Source organism: Triticum aestivum, chromosome 2B, assembly GCF_018294505.1.
Source record: "Triticum aestivum cultivar Chinese Spring chromosome 2B, IWGSC CS RefSeq v2.1, whole genome shotgun sequence".
In the NCBI taxonomy this organism is placed as follows: domain Eukaryota; kingdom Viridiplantae; phylum Streptophyta; class Magnoliopsida; order Poales; family Poaceae; genus Triticum; species Triticum aestivum.
The window spans coordinates 422,566,688-422,580,651 of record NC_057798.1 but is presented as its reverse complement, the minus strand read 5'-3'; positions in this window follow the sequence as shown (position 1 = coordinate 422,580,651).

Sequence of the window (13,964 nt, the reverse complement as noted above, 5' to 3'; positions counted from 1 at the left end):
CGGCCTCGGGCCTGCCGGGCTTCGGCGGTGGGAGGCGGCGGCACGCCATGTGGCACGTCCGGAGTGGCTGGGGCGCGGCGGCGGACGTGTCCGGCTCCGCCCGGACGTGTCCGGCGGCGGAGAGGGAGCGGGCTAGGGTTTCGGGATCCGGAAATTTCGGAGGGGTGCACATATTTATAGGTAGAGGGACCTAGGAGACTCCATATGGGGTGCAGTTTTCGCCCAGACGATTGTGATCCAACGATGGAGATCATGGAAGTGACTTAGATGGGTTATTGGGCTGCTTTAGAGGGGTGTTGGGCAGCAACCCAAAAGAGGCCTTTGCGGTTACCCGGTTAACCGTTGGAGTATCAAACGACTTCGAAATGGCACGAAACTTGACAGGTGGTCTACCAGTGGTGTACCAAGGCCACTTGGCAAGCCTCGGTCCATTCCGAGAACGTTTAACACCCGCTCACGAAAAGAGACAAGAGGGGTGCGCCGGTGCATGTGGGAGTGTCGGATTGCAAAACGGACAACGGGGAAAATGCTCGGATGCATGAGACGAACACGTATGCGAATGAGATGCACATGATGACATGATATGAGATGCATGACATGAACAAAATGCAAAACGAAAAAACAAAACCCAGCCACGGAGGGAATACCATAGCACATAGCCGAAAATGGCAAGAGTTGGAGTTACAAATATGGAAAGTTACATCCGGGGTGTTACACAGAGTAACGCTTTAAGCAAGATAACATGATGTAGAGGGATAAATTCATGCAATAAGATAAAAACCCCATCTTGTTATCCTCGATGGCAACAATACAATACGTGCCTTGCAACTCTTTCTGTCACTGAGTAAGGACACCGCAAGATTGAACCCAAAGCCATGCACTTCTCCCATTGCAAGAACTACCAATCTAGTTGGCCAAACCAAACGGATAATTCGAAGAGACTTGCAAAGATAACTCAATCATACATAAAAGAATTCAGAGAAGAATCAAATATTTTCCATAGATAATACTGGATCATAAACCCACAATTCATCGGTCTCAACAAACACACCGCAAAAAGAAGATTACATCGAATAGATCTCCACAAGAGAGGGGGGGAACATTGTATTGAGATCCAAAAAGAGAGAAGAAGCCATCTAGGTATTAGCTATGGACCCGAAGGTCTGAAGTAAACTACTCACACTTCATCGGAGGGGCTATGGTGATGATGTAGAAGCCCTACATGGTGGATGCCCCCTCCGGCGGAGCTCCGGAACATGCCCCAAGATGGGATCTCATGGATACAGAAGGTTGCGGCGGTGGAATTAGGTTTTTGGCTCCCCTTCGGATCATACGGGTATACGTAGGTATATATAGGAGGAAGGAGTACGTCGGTGGAGCTCCGAGGGGCCCACGAGGTAGGGGGGCGCGCCCAGGGGGGAGGGCGCACCCTCCACCCTCGTGACCGCCTCGTGGCTTTCTTGATGGAGGGTCCAAGTCTCCTGGGTCTTATCTGATGAGTAAATCACGTTCCCGAAGGTTTCATTCCATTTGGACTCCGTTTGATATTTTGTTTCTTCGAAATACTGAAAAAGGCAAAAAACAGCAATTCTGGGATGGGCCTCCGGTTAATAGGTTAGTCCCAAAAATAATATAAAAGTGGAAAATAAAGCCCATTATAGTCCAAAATAGTAGATAAAGTAGCATGGAGCAATCAAAAATTATAGATACGTTGGAGACGTATCAAGCATCCACAAGCTTAATTCCTGCTCGTCCTCAAGTAGGTAAATGATAAAAAAGAATTTTTGATGCGGAGTGATACTTTGGCATAATTTCAATGTAAATCTTCTTAATCATGGTATGAATATTCAGATCCAAAAGATTCAAGACAAAAGTTCATATTGACACAAAAATAATAATACTTCAAGCATACTAATCAAAGCAATCATGTCTTCTCAAAATAACATGGCAAAAGAAAGTTCATCCCTACAAAATCATATAGTTAGGCTATGCTTCATTTTTGTCACACAAAGATGTTCCCAACTTCTATACCCCCGATGACAAGCCAAGCAATTGTTTCATACTTAAATAATCTCAAACTTTTTAACCTTCACGCAATACATGAGCGTGAGCCATGGATATAGCACTATGGGTGGAATAGAATATGATGATGGGGATTGTGTGGAGAAGACAAAAAAGGAGAAAGTCTCACATCAACGAGGCTAATCAATGAACTATGGAGATGCCCATCGATTGATGTTAATGCAAGGAGTAGGGATTGCCATGCAACGGATGCACTAGAGCTATGAATGCTCAACAAAAGAAAACTAGTGGGTGTGCATCCAACTCGCTTGCTCACGAAGACCTAGGGCATTTGAGGAAGCCCGTCGTAGGAATATACAAGCCAAGTTCTATAATGAAAAATTCCCAATAGTATAAAAACACAACTTCTGAGACTCACTACATGAAGAACAAGGTGCTACTTTGAAGCACAATATATGAGACTCACTACATGAAGAACAAGGTGCTACTTTGAAGCACAAGTGTGGAAAAAGAGATAGTAGCATTGCCCTTTTTATTTTTTATTTTTTATTTTTTTGGGCCTTTCTTTTTTTCTTTTGGCCTTTCTTTTTTTTGGGCCTTTCTTTTTTTTGGCCTTTCTCTTTTTTTGGGCAATGCTCTAATAATGATGATCATCACACTTTCATTACAACATATGAATTACAACTCGAAACTAGAACAAGATATGACTCTATATAAACACCTCTGGTGGTGTACCGTGATGGTGCAATGAATCAAGAGTGACATGTATGAGAAATAATGCATGGTGGCCTTGCCACAAATACGATGTCAACTACATGATCATGCAATGACAATATGACAAAAGTAGTGTATGTCATGATGATGATGATGGAAGTTGCGTGGCAATATATCTCGGAATGGCTATGGAAATTCCATGATAGGTAGGTATGGTGGCTGTTTTGAGGAAGATAATAGGAGGTTTATGTGTGATAGAGCGTATCGTATCACGGGGTTTGGATGCACCGGCGAAGTTTGCACCAACTCTCAAGGTGAGAAAGGGCAATGCACGGTACCGAAGAGGCTAACAAAGGCGGAAAGGTGAGAGTGCGTATAATCCATGGACTCAACATTAGTCAAAAGAACTCATATACTTATTGCAAAAATTTAGAAGTCATCAAAAATCAAGTACTACGCGCATGCTCCTAGGGGGATAGATTGGTAGGAAAAGACCATCGCTCGTCCCCGACCGCCACTCATAAGGATGCACAAGCCAGGTACACTTCATGTTTCAAATTTGTTACACAACTTTAACCATACGTGCATGCTACGGGACTTGCAAACTTCAACACAAGTATTTCTCAAATTCATAATCACCCAACTAGCATGACTTTGATATTATCACCTCCATATCTCAAAACAATTATCAAGCATCAAACTTATCTTAGTATTCAACGCACTCAAAAGAAAGTTTCACATATCTTGAATACCAAGTATATTAACATTAAGCAAATTACCATGCTATTAACGACTCTCAAAATAATCTAAGTGAAGCATGAGAGATCAAGTTTCTTTAAAACAAATCCACCACCGTGCTCAAAAAGATATAAGTGAAGCACTAGAGCAAAAATTATCAAGCTCAAAAGGATATAAGTGAAGCATTATGAGCAAAACTATCAAGCTCAAAAGATATAAGTGAAGCAGATAGAGTATTCTAACAACTTTCAATTCATGTATGGCTCTCTAAAAAGGTGTGTACAGCAAGGATGATTGTGGTAGACTAACAAGTAAAGACACAAATAATACAAGACGCTCCAAGCAAAACACATATCATGTTGGTGAATAAAAATATAGCTCCAAGTAAATTACCGATGGAAGTGGACAAAAGAGGGGATGCCTTCCGGGGCATCCCCAATCTTTGACTTTTTGGTGTCCTTGTATTATCTTGGGGGTGCCATGGGCATCCCCAAGCTTAGGCTCTTGCCACTCCTTGTTCCATAATCCATCAAAAGAATTCACCCAAAACTTGAAAACTTCACAACACAAAACTCAACAGATATCTCGTGAGCTCCATTAGAGAAAGAAAACAAAAGACTAATTCAAGGTGCTGTAATGAACTCATTCATTATTTATATTGGTGTTAAACCTACTGTATTCCAACTTCTCTATGGTTTATCAACTAATTTACTAGCCATAGATTCATCAAAATAAGCAAACAACACACGAAAAACAGAATCTGTCAAAAACAGAACAGTCTGTAGTAATCTGTAACTAACGCAAACTTCTGGAACTCTAAAAATTCTACAAAAATAGGAAGTCCTGGAAAATTTGTTTATTGATCAGAAGCAAAAAGAATCAACGCAAAATCACTCTCCAGTAAAAAATTACAGCTAATCTCGTGAGCGCTAAAGTTTCTGTTTTTCAGCAGAATCAAACCAAGTATCATCGTAGGTTATCCTATAGGTCCTACTTGGCGCAAACACTAAGTAAAACATAAAACCACATCCAAACAGAAGGTAGATGGATTATTTATTCCTAAACAGAAGCAAAAACAAAAAACACAAAATAAAATTGGGTTGCCTCCCAACAAGCGCTATCGTTTAACGCCCCTAGCTAGGCATTGATAAATTTAACGATGCTCACATAAAAGACAAGAATTGAAGCGCAAAGAGAGCATCATGAAACACGTGACAAACACATCTAAGTCTAACATACTTCCTATGCATAGGCATATTATAGGAAAATAAATTTGCAAGGCAAACAAAAACTAGTATATGCAAGGAAGAACAAAGAGATGATAGCAATCTCAACATGAAGAGAGGTAATTTAGTAACATGAAAATTTCTACAACCATATTTTCCTCTCTCATAATAATTATATGTAGGATCATAAGCAAATTCAACAAAATAGCTATCACATAAAATATTCTCAACACGATCCACATGCATGTAAAGTTGACACTCTTCCAAAATAGTGGGATTAACATTAACTAAAGTCATGACCTCTCCAAACCCACTTTCAATATTATTGCAAACACTATTACCAATCTCATATTCATCATGGGGATTAAATAAATTTTCAAGATCATAAGAAAAATCACCCCAATCATGATCATTGCCACAAATAGTGGACACAACAAAACTAGCATCCCCAAGCTTAGGGTTTTGCATATTATTAGCATAATTGACATCAAGAGGATTTATAGTAAAATCATTGCAATCATGCTTTTCATCAAAGGAACTATCAAGTATGGGTGCAATAGCAATGACCTCATGTTTAACATAAGGAACTATAGCAAAATCTTCTTCATAAATATTGGCATCATGGCCACAAGGATAGCAAGCATCATGTTCATCAAGGGATATTTCAATCAAATCATCGGAATCATCATTATCTATATATTCATGCATATCATTATTTTCTTCCAAAGCAACGGTCATTCTTTCAATAAACTCTTGGACATGGACATTATGAGCAAGGTTTTCATTGCAATACTTAAGTATGACAAAATTTTCAGATTTGTTGAGAGTAAAATCATACTTTTCAATCAAAGAAGCAATTTCATGAGCACCCTTAAAAACGACAAATTCTTCAATTTGTTCGATATCATAGTAACTATAAACACCCTTTGCATAAGGAGATAAGATTTCATTATCATTGAACTCACATAGGTAGGGAAGGTGTTTTTTAGGGTTCTTAGAGCAACAAGTAAAATCATACATTTCACAAAGATTCAAAGCATAGCATAGCAACCTATTTATATGATACCGTAAGAGTCTCCCCTTTTCAGACAAATGATGACGTACAAAATAAAAATGCTCATCTAAAGATTTCCCATCAACTAGGCTAGTTGGGGTTTCAGCACGAGCACATAAGGATCGAAGATGATCCAAGTAGAACACTTTAAGTGGATCCATATCAATAGATTTTCAGCAAGCGAAGATGCGAGCATATAGAAGGCACAAGGAAACACAAACAAAGATACATACGGGAAGAAGGAAAACGGGAAAGAGAGGAGGAGATTGGGAAAGAGAGGGCGAATAAAATGGCAAGGGTGAAGTGGGGGAGAGGAAAACGAGAGGCAAATGGCAAATAATGTAATGCGAGAGATAGGGATTGTGATGGGTACTTGGTATGTTGACTTTTGCGTAAGCCTCCCCGGCAACGGCGCCAGAAATCCTTCTTGCTACGTCTCGAGCTTGCGTTGGTTTTCCCCGAAGAGGAGAGGATGATGCAGCACAGTGGCGTAAGTATTTCCCTCAGTTTTTGAGAACCAAGGTATCAATCCAGTAGGAGGTCACGCGCAAGTCCCTCGTACCTGCACAACACGATAGCAACTCGCAACCAACGCTTAGGGGGTGTCTATCCCTTCACGGTCACTTACGAGAGTGAGATCTGATAGAGATAATATTTTTGGTATTTTTGATAGATAGATGCAAAGTAAAAGTAAAGGCAAAGTAAAAACAAAGCAAGTAAATAAAGTGATATAGATTGATATGATGAGAATAGACCCGGGGGCCATAGGTTTCACTAGTGGCTTCTCGCAAGAGCATAAGTATTCTATGGTGGGTGAACAAATTACTGTTGAGCAATTGACAGAATTGAGCATAGTTATGAGTATATCTAGGCAATGATCATGTATATAGGCATCACGTCCGTGACAAGTAGATCGAAACGATTCTGCATCTACTACTATTACTCCACTCATCGAACGCTATCCAGCATGCATCTAGAGTATTAAGTTAAAAACAGAGTAACGCTTTAAGCAAGATGACATGATGTAGAGGGATAAATTCATGTAATATGATAAAAAAACCATCTTGTTATCCTCGATGGCAACAATACAATACGTGCCTTGCAACTCTTTTTGTCACTGAGTAAGGACACCGCAAGATTGAACCCAAAGCCATGCACTTCTCCCATTGCAAGAACTACCAATCTGGTTGGCCAAACCAAACGGATAATTCGAAGAGACTTGCAAAGATAACTCAATCATACATAAAAGAATTCAGAGAAGAATCAAATATTTTCCATAGATAATACTGGATCATAAACCCACAATTCATCGATCTCAACAAACACACCGCAAAAAGAAGATTACATCAAATAGATCTCCACAAGAGAGGGGGAGAACATTGTATTGAGATCCAAAAAGAGATAAGAAGCCATCTAGCTACTAGCTATGGACCCGAAGGTCTGAAGTAAACTACTCACACTTCATTGGAGGGGCTATGGTGATGATGTAGAAGCCCTCCATGGTGGATGCCCCCTTCGGCGGAGCTCCGGAACAGGCCCCAAGATGGGATCTCATGGATACAGAAGGTTGCGGCGGTGGAATTAGGTTTTTGGCTCCCCTTCGGATCATACGGGTATATGTAGGTATATATAGGAGGAAGGAGTACGTCGGTGGAGCTCCGAGGGGCCCACGAGGTAGGGGGGCGCGCCCAGGGGGAGGGCGCACCCTCTACCCTCGTGACCGCCTCGTGGCTTTCTTGACGGACGGTCCAAGTCTCCTGGGTCTTATCTGATGAGTAAATCACGTTCCCGAAGGTTTCATTCCGTTTGGACTCCGTTTGATATTCTGTTTCTTCGAAATACTGAAAAAGGCAAAAAACAGCAATTCTGGGTTGGGCCTCCGGTTAATAGGTTAGTCCCAAAAATAATATAAAAGTGGAAAATAAAGCCCATTATAGTCCAAAACAGTAGATAAAGTAGCATGGAGCAATCAAAAATTATAGATACGTTGGAGACGTATCAGTGTCATGCACCTCCTTCCGTACAAAGCTTCGAAAGGGGCCATCTTCAAACTGGCTTGATAACTGTTGTTATAAGAGAACTCTGCATGCAGCAAGTTGTCGTCCCAACTAGATCCATAATCTAGCGCACAACCTCTCAACATGTCCTCCAGAATCTTATTGACTCTCTCGGTCTGTCCATCTGTCTCTGGATGGAAGGTTGTACTAAACTCTAGCCTAGTACCCAAATTCTCATGCAACTGATTCCAGAACTTTGAGGTAAACTGGGTTCCTCTATCCGATAGAATGGTCCTCAAAACTCCGTGCAGACATATGATCCTCGTCATGTATATCTTCGCCAACTTAGCACTCGTATAGGTGGTCTTCACTGGGATGAAATGAGCTACTTTCGTCAACCGATCAACTACAACGCAGATAGTGTCATAGCCTGAACGAGTCCTGGGCAATCCGGTGATAAAATCCATGCCAAGATTATCCCACTTCCATTCGGGTATCGCCAATGGCTATAGCAGTCCAGCTGACTTCTGATGCTCTGCCTTAACTCTCTGACATACATTACATACTGCTACATACTCGGCAATATCATTCTTCATTCCTATCCACCAGAAACTTTCTTTCAAATCCAGATACATCTTAGTGTTTCCTGGGTGAATCGAATACGGCGAATCATGGGCCTCCTGCAGAATCAACTTCCTGATCTCGGGGTCATTAGGCACATATACGCGATCCTCAAACCATAAAGTACCATGCTCATCCTCATGAAATCCTTTAGCCTTTCCTTTGCTCATCCTTTCCTTTATCTCTGCAATCTCCTTGTCAGTCTTCTGAGCTTTTCTGATCTTACCCATCAAGGTGGACTGAATTTCCAATGCTGCTACATAACCTCTTGGAACTATTTCCAAACATAGCTCGTGTAGATCCTCTGCTAACTCCTTGGGCAATCCTCCGGTCATGAGCGTATTAACATAACTCTTACGACTCAACGCATCTGCTACTACATTGGCCTTTCCAGGATGATAGTGCAATTTCATATCATAATCCTTAATGAGCTCCAACCATCTCCTTTGCCTGAGGTTCAACTCCTTATGTGTGAAGATATATTTCAAACTCTTATGATCTGTGTATACCTCACAGTGGTTTCCGATGAGAAAATGTCTCCATATCTTCAGCGCATGCACTACCGCTGGTAACTCCAAATCATGTGTAGCGTAATTCAGCTCGTGGGGTTTAAGCTGTCGTGAGGCATATGAAACAACTCTTCCTTCCTGCATAAGCACTGCTCCGAGTCCTCGACATGAAGCGTCGCAATACAGTTGATAATCCTTTCGTTGGTCTGGAAGAATCGGCACTGGGGCTGTAACCAAACGTTTCTTCAACTCCTGAAAACTGGCTTCACACTCCTCAGTCCATTTAAACTTGGTGTCCTTCTTCAATAACTCCGTCATGGGCTTTGCAATCCTGGAGAAATTCTCAATGAACCTCCGATAATATCATGCGAGTCCAAGAAAACTCCTGATCTCTCCAACTGATGTGGGTGCCACCGATTTAGTCACAGAAACAACCTTGGTAGGGTCTACTGCTATTCCTTCTCCTGATATAACATGTCCAAGAAATCCAACTTCCTTCAACCAAAACTCACATTTGTTGAACTTGGCATATAACTGGTGCTCCCTGAGCTTCTCGAGAACTAAACGTAAATGTTCCTTGTGATCCTCTTTATTCTTCGAGTAGACCAATATATCATCAATGAACACCACGATGAACTTATCCAAAAACTCCATAAACACCTTGTTCATCATGTTCATGAAATATGCAGGCGCATTAGTCAGACCAAATGACATAACGGTATACTCATATAGCCCATAACTTGTGGTAAAACCTATCTTAGGTATATCCTACTCTCGGATCTTCAGCTGATGGTATCCTGATCGTAGATCAATCTTGGAAAATACTTTAGCTCCTTGCAACTAGTCAAACAAATCATTGATCATCGGCAATGGGTACTTGTTCTTGATCGTCACCTCATTCAATGCACGGTAATCAACAACCATTCTCAATGATCCATCCTTCTTCTCCACTAGAAGTACTGGGGCTCCCCAAGGTGATGAACTTGGTCGTATGTAACCTTTGTCCAGTAACTCCTTAATCTGCTTCTTAATTTCTTCCAAATCCTTTGCGGGCATCCGGATACGGTCTCTTTGATATTGGCCCGGTGCCTGGCAATAGCTCAATCAAAAACTCAATGTCTCGATCCGATGGCATGCCTGGTAACTCCTCTGGGAATACATCTGGGTAATCCTTCACTACTGGAACTTCCTCCTGTACAACTCCTGATAAGGAATTTACTTGAGTCCTCCTCGGTGCATGCCGGGATACATACTTGACCCTCTTTCCTTCTGGGTGGTGAGCATAATTGACTTACTGGCGCAACCGATGTTTCCCCCATACATCGATAACCAATCCATGCCCAATATCACATCCAACCCTTGCGACTCCAGAATTATTAAATCCGAGGGGAAAACATGCCTACGTATGGTCAATGGCATCTAAAAACATCCTTGGCTTGCCATATACTCCGCTCCAGGTGAGCTTACTAACATAGGTGTCCTAAGAACTTTGGTGGGCAACTTATACTTATCCACAAATCCCCTTGATATGTATGAATGTGATGCACCAGTATCAAAAAGAACGATTGAGTAAAGGACTTAACCAAAAACTTACCTATAACTGCATCTGGCTGCTCTTCAATCTCCTCCACGTTAACGTGGTTCACTTGTCCCCTATTGAAAGGGTTGGGCTTCTTCCTAGAGCTTCCATTACCATTTCCATTCTTTGCTTCAGAACACTCAGTGGCGTAGTGTCCATTCTTCCCGCACTTGAAACAAGTAATGTGACTTAGATCCTTCTTGGCGGGCATTGCCGGGTTGGGACGGTTCTGGTTGCTGCTTCCTCCATTCCCATTCCCATTCCCATTCTTGGGGCCATTATGGTTATGCGAACTTCCTCCATTGAGATTGTGGCCTCCATGGTTATGGTGAGTGTGTCCTCCCGAGTTCGGGGTAAAATGAGGTCTCTGTTGAGCTCCTAAATTGTACTTCCCTTGTCCATACTTCCTCTTGCGGCTCTATATCTGCTGCTGCTTCCCTTCAATCATAAGAGCTCTATCTACCAACTCCTGGTAGTTGTTGAATGTTGCCACCATCAACTGCATGCTCAGCTCATCATTCAGTCCTTCCAGAAACTTCTCCTGCTTAGCGGCATCTGTAGCTACATCATCAAGGCCATAGCGTGCTAACTTACTAAACTCATCCACATACTGGCCCACTGTGCATCCTCCTTGGTGCAAGTTGCAAAACTCGCGCTTCTTCATGTTCATAGCTCCTGCTGAAACATGGGCAGTGCGGAAAGCCTGCTGAAACTGATCGCATGTAACAGTGTCAATGGGGTAAGTGGTTGTGAAATTCTCCCACCATGATGCTGCTAAAGGAAATATGCCCTAGAGGCAATAATAAAGTTATTATTTATTTCCTCATATCATGATAAATGTTTATTATTCATGCTAGAATTGTATTAACGGGAAACATGATACATGTGTGAATACATAGACAAACTTAATGTCACTAGTATGCCTCTACTTGACTAGCTCATTAATCAAAGATGGTTATGTTTCCTAACCATAGACATGTGTTGTCATTTGATTATGGGATCGCATCATTAGGAGAATGATGTGATTGACCTGACCCATTCTATTAGCTTAGCATTTGATCGTATAGTATGTTGCTATTGCTTTCTTCATGACTTATACAAAGTTCCTAGAACTATGAGATTATGCAACTCCCGTTTACCGAAGGAACACTTTGTGCGCTAACAAACGTCACAACGTAACTGCGTGATTATAAAGGAGCTCTACAGGTGTCTCCAATGGTACATGTTGAGTTGGCGTATTTCGAGATTAGGTTTTGTCATTCCGATTGTTGGAGAGGTATCTCTAGGCCCTCTCGGTAATGCACATCAATATAAGCCTTGCAAGCAATGTGGCCAATGATTTGGTTATGGAATGATGCATTACTTAACGAGTAAAGAGACTTGCCGGTAATGAGATTGAACTAGGTATTGGATACCGACGATCGAATCTCGGGCATGTAACATATCGATGACAAAGGGAACAACGTATGTTGTTATGCGATTTGACCGATAAAGATCTTCGTAGAATATGTAGGAGCCAATATGAGCATCCAGGTTCCGCTATTGGTTATTGACTAGAAATAGTTCGAGGTCATGTCTACATAGTTCTCGAACCCGTAGGGTCCACACATTTAACATTACGATGACAATTTTATTATGAGTTTATAAGTTTTGATGTACCGAAGGTTGTTTGGAGTCCTGAATGTGATCACGGACATGACAAGGAGTCTCAAAATGGTCGAGACATAAAGATTGATATATTGGAAGCCTATATTTGGATATCGGAATCGTTCCGGGTGAAATCGGGATTTTACCGGAGTACCGGGGGGTTACCGGAACCCCTCCGAGGGTTATTGGGCCTACATGGGCCCTGAGGGAGAAGAGGAGGGCTGGCCAGGGCAGGCCGTGCACCCCCTCCCCCCTAGTCCGAATAGGACAAGGAAGGGGGGCACCCCCTTTCCTCTTTTCCCCTTCCCCCTTCCTTCTCCAACAAGGCAAGAGGGGGGAGTCCAACTACCGGTGGGAGTAGGACTCCTCCAGGCGCACCCCTAGGGCCGGCCGCACCTCCCCCCTTCCTCTTTATATACAGGGGCAGGGGCACCTCTAGACACACAAGTTGATCTTCGTGATCCTTCCTTAGCCCTGTGCGGTGCCCCCCTCCACCATATTCCACCTCGGTCATATCGTTGCGGTGCTTAGGCGAAGCCCTGCGTCTGTAGAACATCATCATCATCACCACGCCGTCGTGCTGACGGAACTCACCCCCGACACCCTGCTAGATCGGAGTCCTGGTATCGTCATTGAGCTGAACGTGTGCTGAACTCGGAGGTGCCGTACGTTCGGTACTTGGATCGGTCGGATCGTGAAGACGTACGACTACATCAACCACGTTGTTCTAACGCTTCCGCTTTCGGTCTATGAGGGTACGTGGACAACACTCTCCCCTCTCGTTGCTATGCATCACCATGATCCTTGCGTGTGCGTAGGATTTTTTTTGAAATTACTACGTTCCCCAATAGTGGCATCCGAGCTAGATTTTATGCGTAGATGTCATATGCACGAGTAGAATACAAGTGAGTGTGGGCGATACAAGTCATACTGCTTATCAGCATGTCATACTTTGGTTCGGCAGTATTGTGAGATGAAGCGGCCCGGACCGACATTACGCGTACGCTTACGCGAGACTGGTTTCACCGCTACGAGCACTCGTTGCTTAAAGGTGACTGGTGGGTGTCTGTCTCTCTCACTTTAGTTGAACCGAGTGTGGCTACGCCCGGTCCTTGCGAAGCTTAGAACAACACTAACTTGACGAACTATCGTTGTGGTTTTGATGTGTAGGTAAGAACGGTTCTTGCTCAGCCCGTAGCAGCCACGTAAAATTTGCAACAACAAAGTAGAGGACGTCTAACTTGTTTTTGCAGGGCATGTTGTGATGTGATATGGTCAATACGTGATGCTATATTTTATTGTATGAGATGATCATGTTTTGTAACCGAAGTTATCGGCAACTGGCAGGAGCCATATGGTTGTCGCTTTATTGTATGAAATGCAAACACCCTGTAATTGCTTTACTTTATCACTAAGTGGTAGCGATAGTCGTAGAAGCAATAGATGGCGTAAACGACGATGATGCTACGATGGAGATCAAGGTGTCGCGCCGGTGACGATGGTGATCACGAGGATGCTTCAGAGATGGAGATCACAAGCACAAGATGATGATGGCCATATCATATCACTTATATTGATTGCATGTGATGTTTATCCTTTATGCATCTTATCTTGCTTTGATTGATGGTAGCATTTTAAGATGATCTCTCACTAAAATTATCAAGAGGTGTTCTCCCTGAGTATGCACCGTTGCGAAAGTTCTTCGTGCTGAGACACCACGTGATGATCGGGTGTGATAGGCTCTACGTTCAAATACAACGGGTGCAAAATAGTTGCACACGTGGAATACTCAGGTTAAACTTGACGAGCCTAGCATATACAGATATGGCCTCGGAACACGGAGACCGAAAGGTCGAA